Source organism: Microtus oregoni, unplaced genomic scaffold (genome assembly GCF_018167655.1).
Source record: "Microtus oregoni isolate MIOR12 unplaced genomic scaffold, Mior012 000044F_ref0000062, whole genome shotgun sequence".
In the NCBI taxonomy this organism is placed as follows: domain Eukaryota; kingdom Metazoa; phylum Chordata; class Mammalia; order Rodentia; family Cricetidae; genus Microtus; species Microtus oregoni.
Window position 1 is genome coordinate 6,311,686 of NW_024543218.1, and position 15,811 is coordinate 6,327,496.

Consider the following 15,811-nt stretch of genomic DNA (forward strand, 5'->3'; position numbering starts at 1 on the left):
TGAATTGTTCCTGTTATGTGTATATAATGTCCCTCTCCATCTCTTCTGATTGATTTAAGTTTGAAGTCAACTTTGTTAGAAATTAGTATGGCCACACCTGCTTGTTTCTTAGGACCATTTCCTTGATAAGCCTTTTCCCAGCCCTTTACTCTGAGTAGGTGCCTGTCTTTGTGGTTGAGGTGTGTTTCTTGTAGACAGCAGAACGTTGGATCCTGTTTTCGTATCCAATCCCTTAGCCTGTGCCTTTTTATAGGTGAGTTGAGCCCATTGACATTAAGTGATATTAATGACCAGTGGTTGTTAACTCCGGTCACTTTTTTAGTAGTAGGGTTTGTGTGTTTCCCTTCTTTGAGTTGCACTGGTGAAAAGTCTCTAGATGACTGAGTTATTGTGGGCATTGTTGGACTCCTTGGTTAGTGATTTTCCTTCTATAATTTTCTATAAGGCTGGATTTGTGGCTACGTATTGTTTGAATTTGTTTTTATCCTGGAAAATTTTGTTTTCTCCATTTATAGTGAACGAAAGCTTGGCTGGATATAGTAGTCTGGGCTTGCATCCATGATCTCTTAGTTTTTGCAGTACATCTATCCAGGACCTTCTGGCTTTCATGGTTTCCATAGAGAAGTCAGGTGTAAGTCTGATAGGTTTACCTTTATAAGTAACGTGGCCTTTTTCCTTTGCGGCTCTTAATATTCTTTCTTTATTCTGTATATTTTGTGTTTTGATTATTATATGGCAATGGGATGTTTTTTTTTTTGATCCAGCCTATTTGGTGTTCTGTATGCTTCTTGAACCTTCATAGGTACCTCTTTCTTCAGGTTGGGAAAGTTTTCTTCTATAATTTTATTAAGTATATTTTCTGTACCGTTGAGCTGCACTTCTTCTCCTTCTTCTACTCCAATTATTCTTAGGTTTGGTCTTTTTATTGTGTCCCAAATTTCCTGAATGTTTTGTGATGAGAATTTGTTGGTTTTGCTGTTTTCTTTGATCAGTGTGTTTATTTTTTCTATGGTATCTTCAGTGTCTGATATTCTCTCTTCTATCTCTTGTAATCTGTTGTTAGTACTTGCTTCTGTCATTCCTGTTCGTTTACCCAGATTTTCCATCTCCATTCTTCCCTCGGTTTGTGCTTTCTTCATTGCTTCCATTTCATTCTTCATGTCTTGAACCGCTTCCCTAACCTGTTTGATTGCTTTTTCTTGTTTCTCTTGGTTTTCTTGCGTGTCTTTGAGCGATTTATTCATTTCCTCTACCTTTTTGTTTGTAATCTCTAATTGTTTATGGCAGTTTTTCACCTCCTGTTTAAGGTCCTCTATTATTTTCATATAGTTCACTTTTGAGTCGATTTCTTCTATTTCTTCAGGAGTAGGGTGTACAATTCTTCTTATTTCGGGATCCCTGGTTTCTGGTGGTGTCATGTTGCCTTTCAGATTGTTGGAGGAATTCTTGTATTGGCGCCTTCCCATCTCTTCCTTCAAATGGAGCCAGGAGAGGCCTGGTCTCTTGGTCCAGTCTTTGCTGTGATTGACTCTCAGGGTATATCTCTTCAGTGTAGAAGCAGGAACCGTTCCCGTCCAGATGGGATTCCTCAGCAACTAAACAGGGCCGCCGGTAGCCCAATGATCCAGGGCCAACAGGATGAATGGAGCAGGGTGGGGGTGGTATCCAGGAGCGCGCAGGAAGCCTGGCGCCGGAGCTGAAGGTGCCCGGCTCCCTTACAGGGGACCCTGAGGCCTGCCCGGCTGGCAGGCACTCACCGCTCTGGGTGGGTCGCCTTAGTTTAGGAGCTTAAGACTGTAGTTGAGCACTGGTCCTAGCATACAGCAGGGCAGGGTTGGGGAGGGGTGCTGGGGGTGCTGGGTCGTGCGAAAGAAAGACAGCCCTGCAGAAGGAGCTGGGGGAGGGGGTTTGTGCTCTCTTCCGGGACAGTCCGCCCCTGCGTAGCACACACTTACCCGTCCTGATGGGATTCCTCAGCAACCCCGTCTGAACTGTTTTACATTTCTACCAAAAGCATATAAGCCTTCCCTTTTATTCACATCCTTGCCGGCATATGTTGTTACCTGTTTTCTCTTTTTTTTTTGTATTCATTATATGCTGTATGTATGTACTAGCTGGTTTTATGTCAATATGATGCAGCAGGCTAGAGCTACCAAAAGGAAGGAGCCTCATTTGAGGAAATGCTTCTGTAACATCCAGCTGTTAGACATTCTCTTAGTGATTGATGGGGTGGGCTGTTGGTCCCAGGTTCTATAAGAGATCAGACTGAGCAAGCCATGGGGAGCAAGCCTCTAGGATCCTGTCCTGTTTGAGTTCCTATCTTGACTTCATTCAAGGATGAACTCCGCTGTGGAAGTACAGGCTGAATAAACCCTTTTCTCCTCAGCTTGCTTTTTGTTTGGTCATGAGTTTAATCTCAACAATAGAAACCCAGACTAACATGTATGGTCTCTTCATTTTTTTTGTATTTTTATTTTTAATACAATATTTTTATTATTTCAAAATTCCATACTTGAATACAATGTATTTTGATCATGTTTATCCCCACTCTTCCCCTTAATGCCTACATTCACCCCCTACATGCTCCCTTTTAAGCTTCAAGTCCTCTTTAGTGTATTAAAACCCTCTGAGTCTAATTTGTGAAGGCCCTGTAACTCACAGCTGTGGACTATCCGCTGGAGTATGATCCTCTTACCAGAAACCACACCCTAAAATATTGGCCCCACCTTTGCCCACGAACTGTCAGCTATGCCTGCGTGCTCAGGAACCCCTTCTCTCTCTCTGCTGGGTTGTTTGCTGGCTTGAGACGGAGCAGGCAGCTGCACAACCATAAAGTATATGCAGGATCTGTGCTTGCTGCTGCAGTCTCTGTGAGCTTCACTTAGTTGCTTCTGTAGGCCATGTTTTTGAGGTGTCCTTGACACCTCTGGCTCCTACAGCCCTCCCTCCTCCTCTTCAGTAGGATTCCCCTGGCTCCACCTTGTTTGGCTATGGGTTTCTACATCTGCTCTCATCAGTTGCTGGATGAGGCCTCTCTGCTAGGCACTGATCTATGAGTATAGCAGGATGGCATTAGAAATCTCTTCATTGATTTTTTTTTTCTCTTTTGCCAGTAGTGTTTGGTTCTCCCTGGGTCTCTGAGCCATCCAGCTTCTGGTTCCGAGTCATCCAGGCAGCCAGGCATGTGCTGTCTCTCACGGCATGGGCTCGGGTCGGACCAGTCATTGGTTGGCCTCTCCACAAGTTCTGCCCCACCATTACTCCAGCACATCTTCCAGGCAAGACAGATTATAGGCCAAAGCTTTTAAGTCCAGATTGGTTTTCCAGTCCTACTGCTGGAGTCTTGCTTGCTTGGTTATGGAAGATGACCAGTCAGGCTCTGTATCCCCCATTCCTAGGAGATTTTACTGGGGTCACTCTCATAGATTCCAGGGAGTTTCCACTGCACTTGGTTTCTGCATAGGCCCCCAAGTGCCCGCAATTCCCGTCATTTCTCCTACTATGCTCTTCCTCTAGCCCCTCCTCCCCCCTGCACTTGATCCCTTCTGTTTGCATCCCCGCTTACCTGCCACCAGTCCACCCACAATCAGTTCTGTTTCCCCTTCCCAGGGAGATACATGCACCCCCCACTTGAGTCCTCCTTGAAATTTAATCTCTGGGTCTGTGGATCAGAAAGCAGATTTTTAACCCATGTAACATTCCTGCCATGATTGCAGCCCTGGGCTTATCTTGCATGCCAATTATTCTTTTCTTAGTATCAGTCAGACTAGGGTGAGAATGAATATCCCAGTGAAGTTTTTATTTCATTTCACTGATGCCTTAAAGATGCTGACATTTTTTCATGTCCAATCGCCATTTGTATTTATTAACGTCTTTGATTCACTGACAATGATTTTTGTACAGGGCAAGAGACAGAGATCCAGACTTGTACTCTGCTTATATAGTTTACAACTCAGTTTATGGAGGAAACTGTCTTTTATTATATATAATATAATATTATGGCAAAGATGCCAAAAATCTAATGGCTATAGAAGTGTAGGCTTGTATATGGAGCCTCTCTCCAATTTTGTCACATCCATGTCTGTATTACGTCAGTATCATGCTGTTTTACTACTGTGATCCAGCAGCATAACTTGAAATCATGTAATATAACATCAGCATTATTCTTTTGCTTAGGATTGCTTTGGCTATCCAGAGTCTTTTGTGCTTCTATATGAATTTTAAGATTTTTTTTGTTCTGGTTCTGTGAAGAATGGTTTTGGGATTTTGACTGGAATTGTATTAAATTGATATGTTGCTTTTGTTAAGTTATTCATTTTCATAATAGTTATTCTTCCAATCCATGAGCATCAGAGACCTTTCTGTCTTCTAGTATATTCTTCAGTTACCTTCTTTAGTATAGAAAAGTTTTATTATATAGTACTTTTACTTCCTTTTTTCTTTTGTTGAGGCAATTGTAAGTAGCATTGTTTACTTGATTTTTTTCTCAATGTATTTATCCAAGTTGTATGCAAATTTCTAGTATAAATAGCCCCTCATTGGTGCTCTGTATGTAAACCAAACGCATTATTTCATCAAGATGGACTTTGGCCTACATGTACTTTGATATGTCATGTGTGCCCTATCTGGAGTGAATAAATACTTGTTCATCTCATCCCAGAAAAAGCTAAGACAATGGTTTATCAGCTTAGAGTTTTCTGGTGGGCCGTTTTGTGGACGCCAGGGAAGCTAGAGCAGGTGCAGGAACAGATCCCGGAGGGCCTTGATGGAGTGTTGGGATTTGAGCTTCAGCTTTTCAAACCCAGGATCTCAAAATGCCAAGTGATTCCTGTCCTTTAGATTGTTAGGTGTGTGCAGGTAATCTTGGAAACAATGAAGCAAGACTGAATTAGAATGGGCTTTTGGCTATTATGGACGGCTCTGAAGTCTGTGGGTTGCTCAAAGCCCTCCTGGCTTTGCTTTTGTTGAATTTGAGGATCCCCACGATGCCGAGAGCTGGATGGAAGAACACAGTGGCTGCCCAGTAAGAATGGAGCTGTCGAAGGGTGAGAAAAGAAGTTGGAATTGCGCCCCCCTTTGGGGTCGTCTCCCTCAAGATGATTAACCTAGGAGTCCTCCACCTCGGTGAAGATCTCCAGTGAGAAGCTTCTCTAGAAGCCAGAGCAGGTCACTTTCTAGAGATAGAAGACAAAGGTCTCTGTCTTATGAGAGAAATCACAAGCCATCTCGATCCTTCTCTAGTTCTCAAAGCCGATCTCGGTCAAATGAGAGGAAGTAGAAGAATAGTTTGCAAAAGAAGTGGTGTACAGGAAGTAACTTCATTTGACAGGAGTATGTACAGGATATTTAAACTTTTGAGACTTCATTAACTTGGTACATTCTTAACATTTTTTGCTGTTCATGTTCCCTTAAGCAAGATTGAATTTGCTTTGAACTTTAGTTTTTCATAGACTGAAATAAACATAGATCCTGCCCCCCAAAAAGAGTTTTCTGGTGGAGTCTTTAGGGTTCCTTATCACAGAATATCTTCTGCAAATAAAGATCTTGAACTTCTTACTTTCCTATTTATATCCCTTTTTGTTTGTTTTCTGTTTGTCTTACTGTTCTACCCGGGACTTCAGGCACTGTGTTGATGGAGTAGAGGGGGCATGTCTGTTCTCCACTGTGTATATTCTATACTTTATTCCACTGTAGTCACGTAGAGTGCAAGAGATTATTTTGATTTTCATGCTTTTAATAATACTTGCTTGGGTCCTGTTGTGTAATCTATGATTTTTTTCTTTGATTTCTTTAAACATACTTGCAATCATTCTCTTAAATTCTTTGGATTTCATTTAATACACTCTCACCGGAAAGCCTTTATTGTGGAGTCATCATTTTTGGAGTAATGTGTGTTTTCATGTTTGTTGTCCTTTGGTTTATGAACTTGTCCATCTGGGGTTGGATTGTACTAAATGTGGTTTGAATGAGAACTATCCTACATAGGCTCACATATCTGAGTAATTGGTCCCAAGAGGGTGGCATTAGTAGGAGAAGACAGGGAACATTTAGGAGGGAGAGTCTCACAGGAGGATGTGCTTGGGACGGCTTTGAGAGTTTATAGCCTTGCCCCGCCGCCAGTTCTTTCTGCTTCATACTTATGTTTGCAGATATGGTCTCTCTGCTTCCTACTCTGGTCACCTGCTCCCGTGTCTTCCTCACTTTATGGACTCTCTAACTCAAACTCTTACTTCTATGAGTTGCTTCTGTTAATGGCTTTATCACCGGAGCAGAAAAATAACTAACTCTAGTTGGTACTAGAGAGTTGGGTTATTGCTGAGATAAATGTGACCATGTTGTTTTTGGAGGAACATGGAAGACTGACACTTCAGACAAGGAAAGCAGTTGGATGCTGTAAACAGAGCTAATCGGCCATTCTGGTGGGAGCCCATAAACATATGCTGAGAGAAACACGGAATGCAGAAATCAGACTCTTGAAAGGGGAACAGGGTCTCAATTAGCAACTGTGCTTAAGGCCGTCTGTGTGATAGTTGGCAAGGAATCAGGCTGCCATCCCCCTTGTCCTAAGAACTGCTTGAGGCCAAATATAAAAGTTACGGACTAGCTTTTGGTGGAGGCTATTTCAAGGGCAAGTAACACCGGGTCAGTGGTATGGATGTCACTCATAGCTCTGCAGTGGAAAAGAGCAAGGGGGCAGAAAGAAACACAAAACACACAGTTGGAAGTGAAAAGGAGCTCCAGGAAGCTTTATGTTGTAGCCAAGGCATGTGCTGGAAGAGAGGCTTTAATTCAGGAGGTAATACCATTAAACTTCTGCACTGCCTAGCTAAGCTTCCAAACTGTGAAAAGGGAAAGCCTACAGTGTTTCTTGTTCCTAGACAGCAATTGTTTCAACCTAAAGGGGCTGCTGCTAAAGCGGCCCAGGGGTGAGAGCCCATCCCTAGCTAGCACCTGAGCTTCACCATGTCGTTGTCATGGCGATGCAAGAGGGAGGGGCTCTGCTTTCTTTCTGAATGGTCAGAGAACACTGAGGGTGTGGCCGTGCTAGTGTCACTGTCAGAAGAACACCCCAGGATACCATTGTATGAAAGCTGGGTTCCAGTGGAGATTCCTGAACTGTGAAATGTCTACCAAGGAGAGCTGCATCCAGAGCGGAACCAGGCCAGCAGAGCGATGTTTGCTGTAATCAGCAAAGCTGGAGGGGCTGTGCCGTGTAATCCCTTTGGCAGAAGACATAGACCTGCAGTATTTAATATTCCTCCTGCTGTGTTTTGCTCTTCCTATGCTCAGTTTTTCCTCATTTCATGCCTTTGGAATGGAAATATATGTTCTGTGCTGCTGTATGATAGAAGCATATAATTTCTTTTTTTTATTTAATGGGGTCATATAAGAGATTACTTTGGGTCTTAAAGGAGGCCTTGGGCTTTGAAATGTTGGTGAGACTGTCAGAGACTGTAGAGCCTTTTAAAGCTGAACTAAATGCATTTTGCACTATGACGTGACTATGAGCCTATGGGCCCAAGAAGTGGAGTGTGGTGGTTTCGATGAGATCTGCTCCTTTAGGCTCACGTACTTGGATACTTGGTTACTAGATGGTAGTCCTGGGGGTAGAGCCTCTCTCGGGGAAGTATTTTGCTAAAGTAGGGGTAGTGGTTTCAATGAAAGTGGGCCCCCTAGACTCAAAGAATTATTGGAGGTGTCGCCTTGTTAGAGGAAGTGTGTCACTGGGATTGGGCTTTGAGGTTTCAGAAGCTCAAGCCAGGCCTAGTGACTCACTGTCTCTTCCTGCTGCCTGCCAATCCAGATGTAGAACTCTCAGCGACCTCTCCAGCACCAGGTCTGCCTGCTCACCACCATGCTTCCATCCATGATGAAAATGAACTAAACCTCTGAACTGTAAGCCAGCCCCCAATTAAATGTTTTCCTTTATAAGAGTTACCATGGTCATGGTGTCTCTTCACAGCAACAGACATGGGGCTTCGAGAACTTACTCCCTTATCCGCTTTTGTTTGTGACTGAAGATGTACTCTCTGCTTCTATCTCCAGCATTTCCTGCCACGCTGCCCCTGTCACTGTGGACCCTTTGTGGAACTCCAAGCCAAATAAACGTCTTTCTGAGGTTGTTTCTGGTCATGATGTTTCTCACAGCAGCAGAAAAGTGGTCCAGCTGAATGTTTTTAATTACCTTTTAGTGGGAGTGTTATCAGTGTTCATAGTATAGCTGTGCTGAGGTGTAACTTCCTCTGCTAGACTGATATTGGGGACAGCAGGACAGATTTTGAGTGTTCGGTGAGAGTAGAAATGAAGATGAGGGAGATCCCTGGAAGGAGCAGCGGTGGAGACTGCTTAAGGTGGGCTGAGGTAGTAAAGGTGGGACGAAAAGAGAAATAGAGATAGCAGTGGGATCCAGCTCACAGTGACCCCAGAAACACAGGCTGTCTCCCTGTTCTTGGAGAAAGCCAATCAGAAGGAAAGGGAAGAAGGGGGAAGGAAAGATAGGAGGGAAAGGAATAAAAGAGAAAGCACAAAGAAGGGGGAAAGGATAGGGGCAGGGAGGAAAAACAGAAGAGGGGGTAGAGTGCGGCCATTGACTGCCATTAGCCAGTACCTAAGTGCATACGGGGAGAGTAACTGAAGGGGAGACAGAGCGCAGTGGGGCTGCAGGCCGTAGAGTGTGAATGCCATGTAGCCTGCCCATTGGTTTTAACTTTACATCTCTCAGTTTCTCTTCCTGGGCTCCCAGATGCCTGCCACACCCCTCCCTTCTCAAGACCGAATTTCAGATTCTGGCAACCAGTGACCTGGTCTCTTCACAGGTCATGTCACAGATGCTGGTCACACCTCTGGGCGCTGTGCTAGGAGCACAGTTGAGACTGCCAGCCCCACCTCAGGGTTGTCCTTTCTAAGGTTGAGTCATGGATGCTGGTTCTGGGTTCATGGGTATGGTTGTGATTGCTGCCCCACCCTTGGGAGGTCCTTCCGTGTGCCTGTGGATACGTGCTTGAAATCTGAGTCTGTATTCCCCTACAGGCTCTGCTTCCAACCACACTTCTCCCACTGGTTCTTACTCAGTTTCTTCCCCTCAGACTAGAAGTACTCTGCAGGCCTGGTTTTAGTGTATGGTCCCGATTTGCTCAGAGTTTCCTGAAGATGCTGTTCACAGAGAGTCTCTGGCCACTAGATTACTCACGTAGCAGCGGCAATCTCTTTAAAATGTCCCATGCACGGCTGTTTTATCTTTTCCTGGCAGGGGATACGTCCAGAGCCCCTCGCCACTGCTGCTGCCAAGCACCTTCTATCTGGCTCCTCCCTTTTTTCCTTTCCTTGGAAATATCTGCTCCTAAAAAGCTCAGTGTGGCTTTTCTGAGTTTTACTCACATATGCCTTGTGCTCCCAGCACCTCCTCACAGTAGAGGAGATAATTCCCCAGCGTTAGCCCAAGGATCTTAATGTTTCAAGGACAGCTGCATTAGTTACTTCCTTGTTTTTCTGGCTAAATATCTGGCCTAAGCAAAGGAGGAAAAGATGGGTGTGGCTCTCAGTTGCAGAAGGTCAGGCGTGTGGTCATTTGGTGTCTTACTTGGGCACAACCTCATGGTGACAGAATTAGGTGGCAGAGCCACCTCCCACCAAAAGGCAGAGAAGAGACAGAGAGAGAGGAAATGGAATGGTATAATCTCCATAAACATGCTCTCAGGAACCCCCTTCTAGCAGCTATGCCCCCTCCTGAGGTGCCTGCCTCCTGGGGCAGCAGTTCCCCCGGCTACATGCCAAGAGCCTAACACTGGTGCTTGTGTGGATGCTTCACGTTGGAGCTGTACCATGAGAGTCTCTCCCTCTCCATATTACCGCTTTTAGGTTAGTTAGAATGAGACATCCACTGAAAAAATTAAACCACAGAAAGGTAGAAAGAATGATTCTGTCACTAATTTTCTGCCCTCAAGAAACAGCTGTTTGAAGCATTTCCAGTCTTCTCCAGGCACAGAAAATTTTCTTTAATAAATACAAATAATACACATTTTCTTTAATAAATGCAAATAATACACATTTTCTTTAATAAGTACAAATAATACACATTTTCTTTAATAAATACAAATAATACACATTTTCTTAATAAATACAAATAATATACATTTTCTTTAATAAATACAAATAATATACATTTTCCTTACTAAATACAAATAATACACAGACATACTGTTTTCTTCTGTTAAAGCCATATAAGAGCCATTTCACATGTCATGAACTGTCCTATAGCATCATTTACTGAATTGCAAACATTTTAATAATTATGTTTACCTGATGGACTTTTAGAGTTTATTAATTACTGCTTACAGTTATGTAGCAACATGCTTATAAAATTTTTATCATTTTATACAGAACCAGGATTTTCTCTTACATTTAAAGAATTACCAATGAAGGAATTCCTGGGATAATTAGCATTTATATTATTAAAGTTTTCCAAATACACTATAAAATTGCCATTCGGAGAGTTTATTCCATTTCAATATACAGCTATATATGAGCATACCTTTGCTTACTCTTTTCAAATAAGTATTAAAAGTGTGACCAATTTATAAGAGAAGTTTTTGTCATACTGTTTTGATGCTAGTAGAGTTGGTTTGTTTTTCTGAGACAGGATTTTTCTGTGTAACAGCTCTGGCTGTCCTAGAACTCATTTTGTATACCTGCCTGGCCTCGAACTCACAGAGGTCTGCCTGCCACTACTTCCCTAGTGCTGGGATTAAAAGCATGCACCACCACTGCCTGACTTAACACTGAGTATTGTACAATGCCAAATGAAATGTCTTCCTTTAAATAGAGTTTATGAAACTACAATATGAAATAAGTAAATAGAAAACATCTTAAAATATATTACATATTTAAATCAGTGTTTCCAGTTATATACCAGTGAGAAAATAGTTGCTTTTATCAAACTGCTATTTGATATAACGTTAATCATTTTTTTCACTGAGTAGAGTGCTTCATACCTAAGGGTCCCAGCATGTGGATGACTAAGGCAGAATGGTCTCAAATTCAGGGCCAGCCTGGACTATATATCAGAACAGGAAAAAGTATATTTTTCTTGAGTATATCCTACACTGAAACTTCTAGTAGGTAGTAATCGCTTTTCTTTTATGGTGCCTTCAGTTTTACTATTTTCCTTCCATCTCACAATTTCTCCATCTTTTTTTTTTCCAAGAGAGAGTCTCATTATGTAACAAGGGTAGCCTAGAACTTACTCTGTACCCTAGGCTGGTCTCAAACTCAGAATCTCCCTGCCTCAGCCTCCCAAGTAGTGCAGTTACAGGCTTTGTCACCACGCATGGCTTCTGTGGGTTATGCACTTATTTTCAAAAATTATTTTACATTTTTGTGTATGTATGCATGCGAGTATTGGTATGCGTGCATGTGTGTGTTTGTGCGTGTGTGTTTGTGTGTATGTGTGTGGCTTTCCATGCCATAGCAAGTGCCTTTATTCATTGAGCTGTCTTGCTAGCCTCAGTTTTTACTTTTAAAAAGAATGATATCAGCATCTTTTCTTTAAATATGATTATTTTCTATATTTATCTATATTATTTTCTATAATTGCCTGTAAATGTAAATATCTAACTATCTAAATAAATATATGTATTAGATAAATTTGCCTAAATAATCCAAGTATCTATAAATATAAATCTATATTCTTGTTTTATAAAAATATCATTCTTTTCTTTAAATATTATTTCCTGGAGAGTTGTTTTTCCACATACAGGGTTACTCAATCAAACGTTGTCTGATCACATATGCTATTAAGCATCCCTTCCTAGCCTTAGAATCCCAAGTTCTCTGCTTCTTTGCTCCTCTTAGTGTGGTTAATGAACTGTTTCCCTTTGACCTGTGAGCTACATCTCATCCTCTGTTAATGTCTTTGTTCCAGCAATTGTTCCCTCTCCTTCGCTATCTTTTTTTGAGATCCTCCCTCATTTCACAGCTTGAAAGACATACAGGAAAGCATGCTCCTTACTTCACAGTCACAACCCAGATCACTTCTGGTGACCTGGAAATGTAGGGATTTCTCTCCGTCAGCAAGCAAGCGTGTAAGTCTGCAGTGGACAGCAGCAGTGTGTCTATAACTCAGTTAAATTCCTGCACTGTCTACCTCCTTTACGGCTCAGGAAGCCTTCATCTGAAATAGGATGTTTTCAGCCATGGTAGGTCAGGGAACTACTCAGAGGCCAGTTCTAAGGGAAAAGGCAAAGGGTAAGGGTAAGGTATAACCTGTGGCCTGCTTTAAGGAAGAGCATTTCTAGTCTAACAGATGAATAGGGTGACAGGGAGGGAGGGAAGGATAGAGAGCTGGAGAGGCAGATGACAGGGACAGGGATGCTCGGTCTGTTTCTGAGACTCCCGGTACCCCGTGTTAGAAGTCCAGCCTTTCATCTTTGTTGCTCTGAAGCTGTTCCAGAGCTGCTTCAGGAGCCAAGGACAAAAGGCCAAATAACATTAACCTTATTGTTCTAATCACTTAGGAAAAACAAGGACAATGGGAGTTATAAGCCAGTAACTATGGATGGAAATAAGTAAACAAGAAAGGGTTTGGGGTTCCTTCCTCCTCTGAAATATAGAGCCTTTTTTATGAGGCTCCAAGTTTGACTATTCAGAAAGTCACCAAGCCCAGCCTATCACAACAGCACATAAACAGAAGCACCTTAATTTTCCCCACCCTGAAAATCAGAAAAATATTCCTGGACCTTACGTCTGTTCTCTATCCCCTCCTTTTATAGAAGCAGTTTCTCAGACCTCTGCCATAGTTTCTCTTGACCTATTTCAGCTTTGATACACACACCTAAAAACCGCTGTTGCCAGTATCAGCAGCCATGTGTTTTGCCGCATGTATCTAGGATTTGGTGATGGGGCGTTTCTCCTCAAAGATCTGTGGCTCCCCCATGTTTGTTCTTTCTCTCTTTCCTTTAGAGGTTTGTCCTCATCTCTGTCCTCTGTTATTTCATGCCTCATCCCTGAACTGTCTTCTCTGCTGATGCCCTTTCTCCCGGTCATTTCTCATCCAGTTTCTTGACTTTGCATACTGTATGTGTGCTGCTCCTTTGTAAGCATGTATTTTCACCTGGGAAGCCACATAAACTCTAGACTTACCCATAGAGCTGCCAACTGCACACTTTGGGAGGTAGAATAAGTATCTCAAATATGCCATTATGAAAGTGAACCCCTAATTTCTCCCAGATAAGACTTTTCTTCCTTTAGGTTTCTTCATTCTGAAGATGAAAGTTCTATCATTTATAGTTATAGTTATAATTGCATCAGAGCTATTCTTCAGTTCTCTGGGTCATCACCCACATAGCCTCCATCAGCAAATCTTACCAGCTCCGCTTTAACCTACCCCTGGACATTTGCAACGTCTCCCTACCTTAGGCTGCTGTAGTTGGTTCTTGACAAAGCAGCTAGAGTCTTCTTTGGACATGTGAGGCGTATCATTGTATTCCTCTTTAGAAAACTTCTTTGACTGTCTTTTAGTGTAACAGTCTGGTTTCCGCTGCATCTGTGACCTCGCCTGTGCTGCTGGCCCTTCCCACTGAGCTTCGGCAGGCACAGCTCTTGCTTCCCGAGCATGCTAAGCACACTTGCCCATTGTGTCTGAGTCTTCTCACCTTGCGCACTGAGAAAGCAGTCTCTCAGTTATTTTTTACCCTTTTCTAGACTAATTACAGGAAACGAGAGAATGAAGAGACTAACAGTCTGTATGCCAGAAAAACTATAGAAAGACCGTTTCCTCGCCATCGTGTGACTGTTCTCTATGAAACACCAAGACCTTTATAAAAGCCGCAACCAACATTTTCCATTGACACTTGGAATGAGGTCAAAGGTAAACTTGTGGAAAGTAGTGGCTTATTTGGTATCAGTTAAAATAAGTCTTAGGGAAGAAAATAGGAACTGGAGCTCCATTAACAGTGGCGATCAGCACGCTGCGATGTCAGAACACTCTTGGCTTGTATTAAAGCTTTGCTGGATACCACATTGCTCACGCAGCCTTCACTGAGCTAGCTGCCCTCCTGCAGTAACGGCCCACCCATCCAGACTGCCTTTCCTCCTCAGCTCCTTTTCACACTGTTCATGTTTGATATTGGCTATATTATTTTCTTGTTTCCTCTACTAGAACAGAAGCTGCCAAAAAGCCAGTCAATCTTTTTTTTTTAAAGTTTGCTCAGGTATATATTTCACCTTGCGTATACTACCCCCACAGCCTCTACTCCCTTTTCTCGCTCCTCCCCTCACTTTTGCCCCCTTGACCTAGTCGGTTTCCAATCTGCTTTCATGTATGCGTACATAATCTTCTTGAAACGGCAAATGAGAGAAAACATTTCGGTATTTGCCTCTGAGACTGGCTTAATTCGCTTACTGTGATTGTCTCCAGTTACATCCACTTTCCTGCAGGGGCAAAAGACCAGGGCTTTTGTTATCCTTGGTACACAGCACACATGTGCAGTAAATACACTTGGAGATTTACATAATGGATCTTCTAGATTTTTTTCTAGTGTTTATAATATTAAAATATTTATTTGAAGAAGATAATACTCGTAGAAACTTCAATAAAGCTTACCAGGTTAGATAACTTATAATCTATTTTGTATTTGTCATGTCTTTATAGAACTTAAATTTTAATTCATAAAGAAGTTAAAAAAGAATCACTACCCTCTAATAATTATAAATGGTAGCATGGGGGAGAGACCCAGCCCATCAATGCCGGAGGCAGATGGGAGAGTTGTCCTGTTAACTCTCTGTCACTTGGCAGCAGGAGCAGGAGAGCAATTACCCGCCCGCATCCTGCCCTCTGCCTCAGGTGGGAGAACTGGCCCTGAGGTCGCAAGAGCTGGAGAGCAATTACCTGCCCCCGCCCCCCTCATCCTCTGCAGCCCCGCCCTCTGCCTCTAGTGGGAGAACTGGCCCCTTATCAGCTGCTTCCTGCTTCGCTTTGGAAGAGAGCTCCAAAGCCTCCCTGTGGGAGAACCTACCCTGAGGATGTGAAAGCAGCAGAACCCGCCCCACCCCTTGCTTGGCACTGTAAAGGGTGAACTCGCCAGGGAAGGCTGGAGAGCTCATCCTGGTGGTGAAGATGGGGAGAGCTCGTGGGTTGGCCAACCCAGAAACTACCCAGGCCCAGACCAGGGTTGTGTGTCGGCCCACCCCAACATCCACCCCTGTGTGATCTGCTGAAGCACAGGCTGGGATGGGGGATGCGGTCTTGTAAACCTAGGGTTACAGGATCTCCATGACACAGGGCAGCAACGGAATGTCCAGAAGTCGTGAGGGCCCAGTGTCAATGGGGTAACAGACCAAGGGCTCAAGGCAAACCATCGATTCTTTGCAATGTTTCCTGCTTGTAAGAATGTATGGATAAAGGTTTACTGCGGGACTCACTGTGTCAGACTGCAGCTTCCATGACGAGATTTTCCCTTTTCTTTTTTTCCTTTTTGCCCCCTTTTTTCTCTTAAATTTTATTTTGTGGGGAGAGGTTACAGGGGCAGAGGTTGGATGGGAAAGTATGGGAAATGGTGGGATTGGGATGCATGATATGAAAGACACAAAGAATAAGTAAAAAAGTTAAAAAATAACAAAATATTGTTATTAAATGAAAATCTTTTGTATTAAAATTCCATTAATTCTTCAGTATAAATTCCTAATATTTTTTACTTATATTGAGATTGTTTTTCTTATTTATTTTGAGGGGGCATGTTTTACCAACATCTATGTTCACCATGTGCACGCTGCCTGCATTGGGCAGAAGAGGGCATCAGAGACCCTGGAACTAGCG

General features: G+C 42.9%; 1 protein-coding gene and 1 pseudogene across 2 annotated transcripts in view; both read left to right on the top strand.

The window, feature by feature from the left end:
- Positions 1–15,811, top strand: part of LOC121434765 (RUN domain-containing protein 3B) — a 158,332-nt gene that overhangs the window by 82,825 nt on the left and 59,696 nt on the right. The gene's annotated exons all lie outside the window — the stretch shown is intronic.
- LOC121434766 lies at positions 4,815–5,278 on the top strand (annotated as a pseudogene).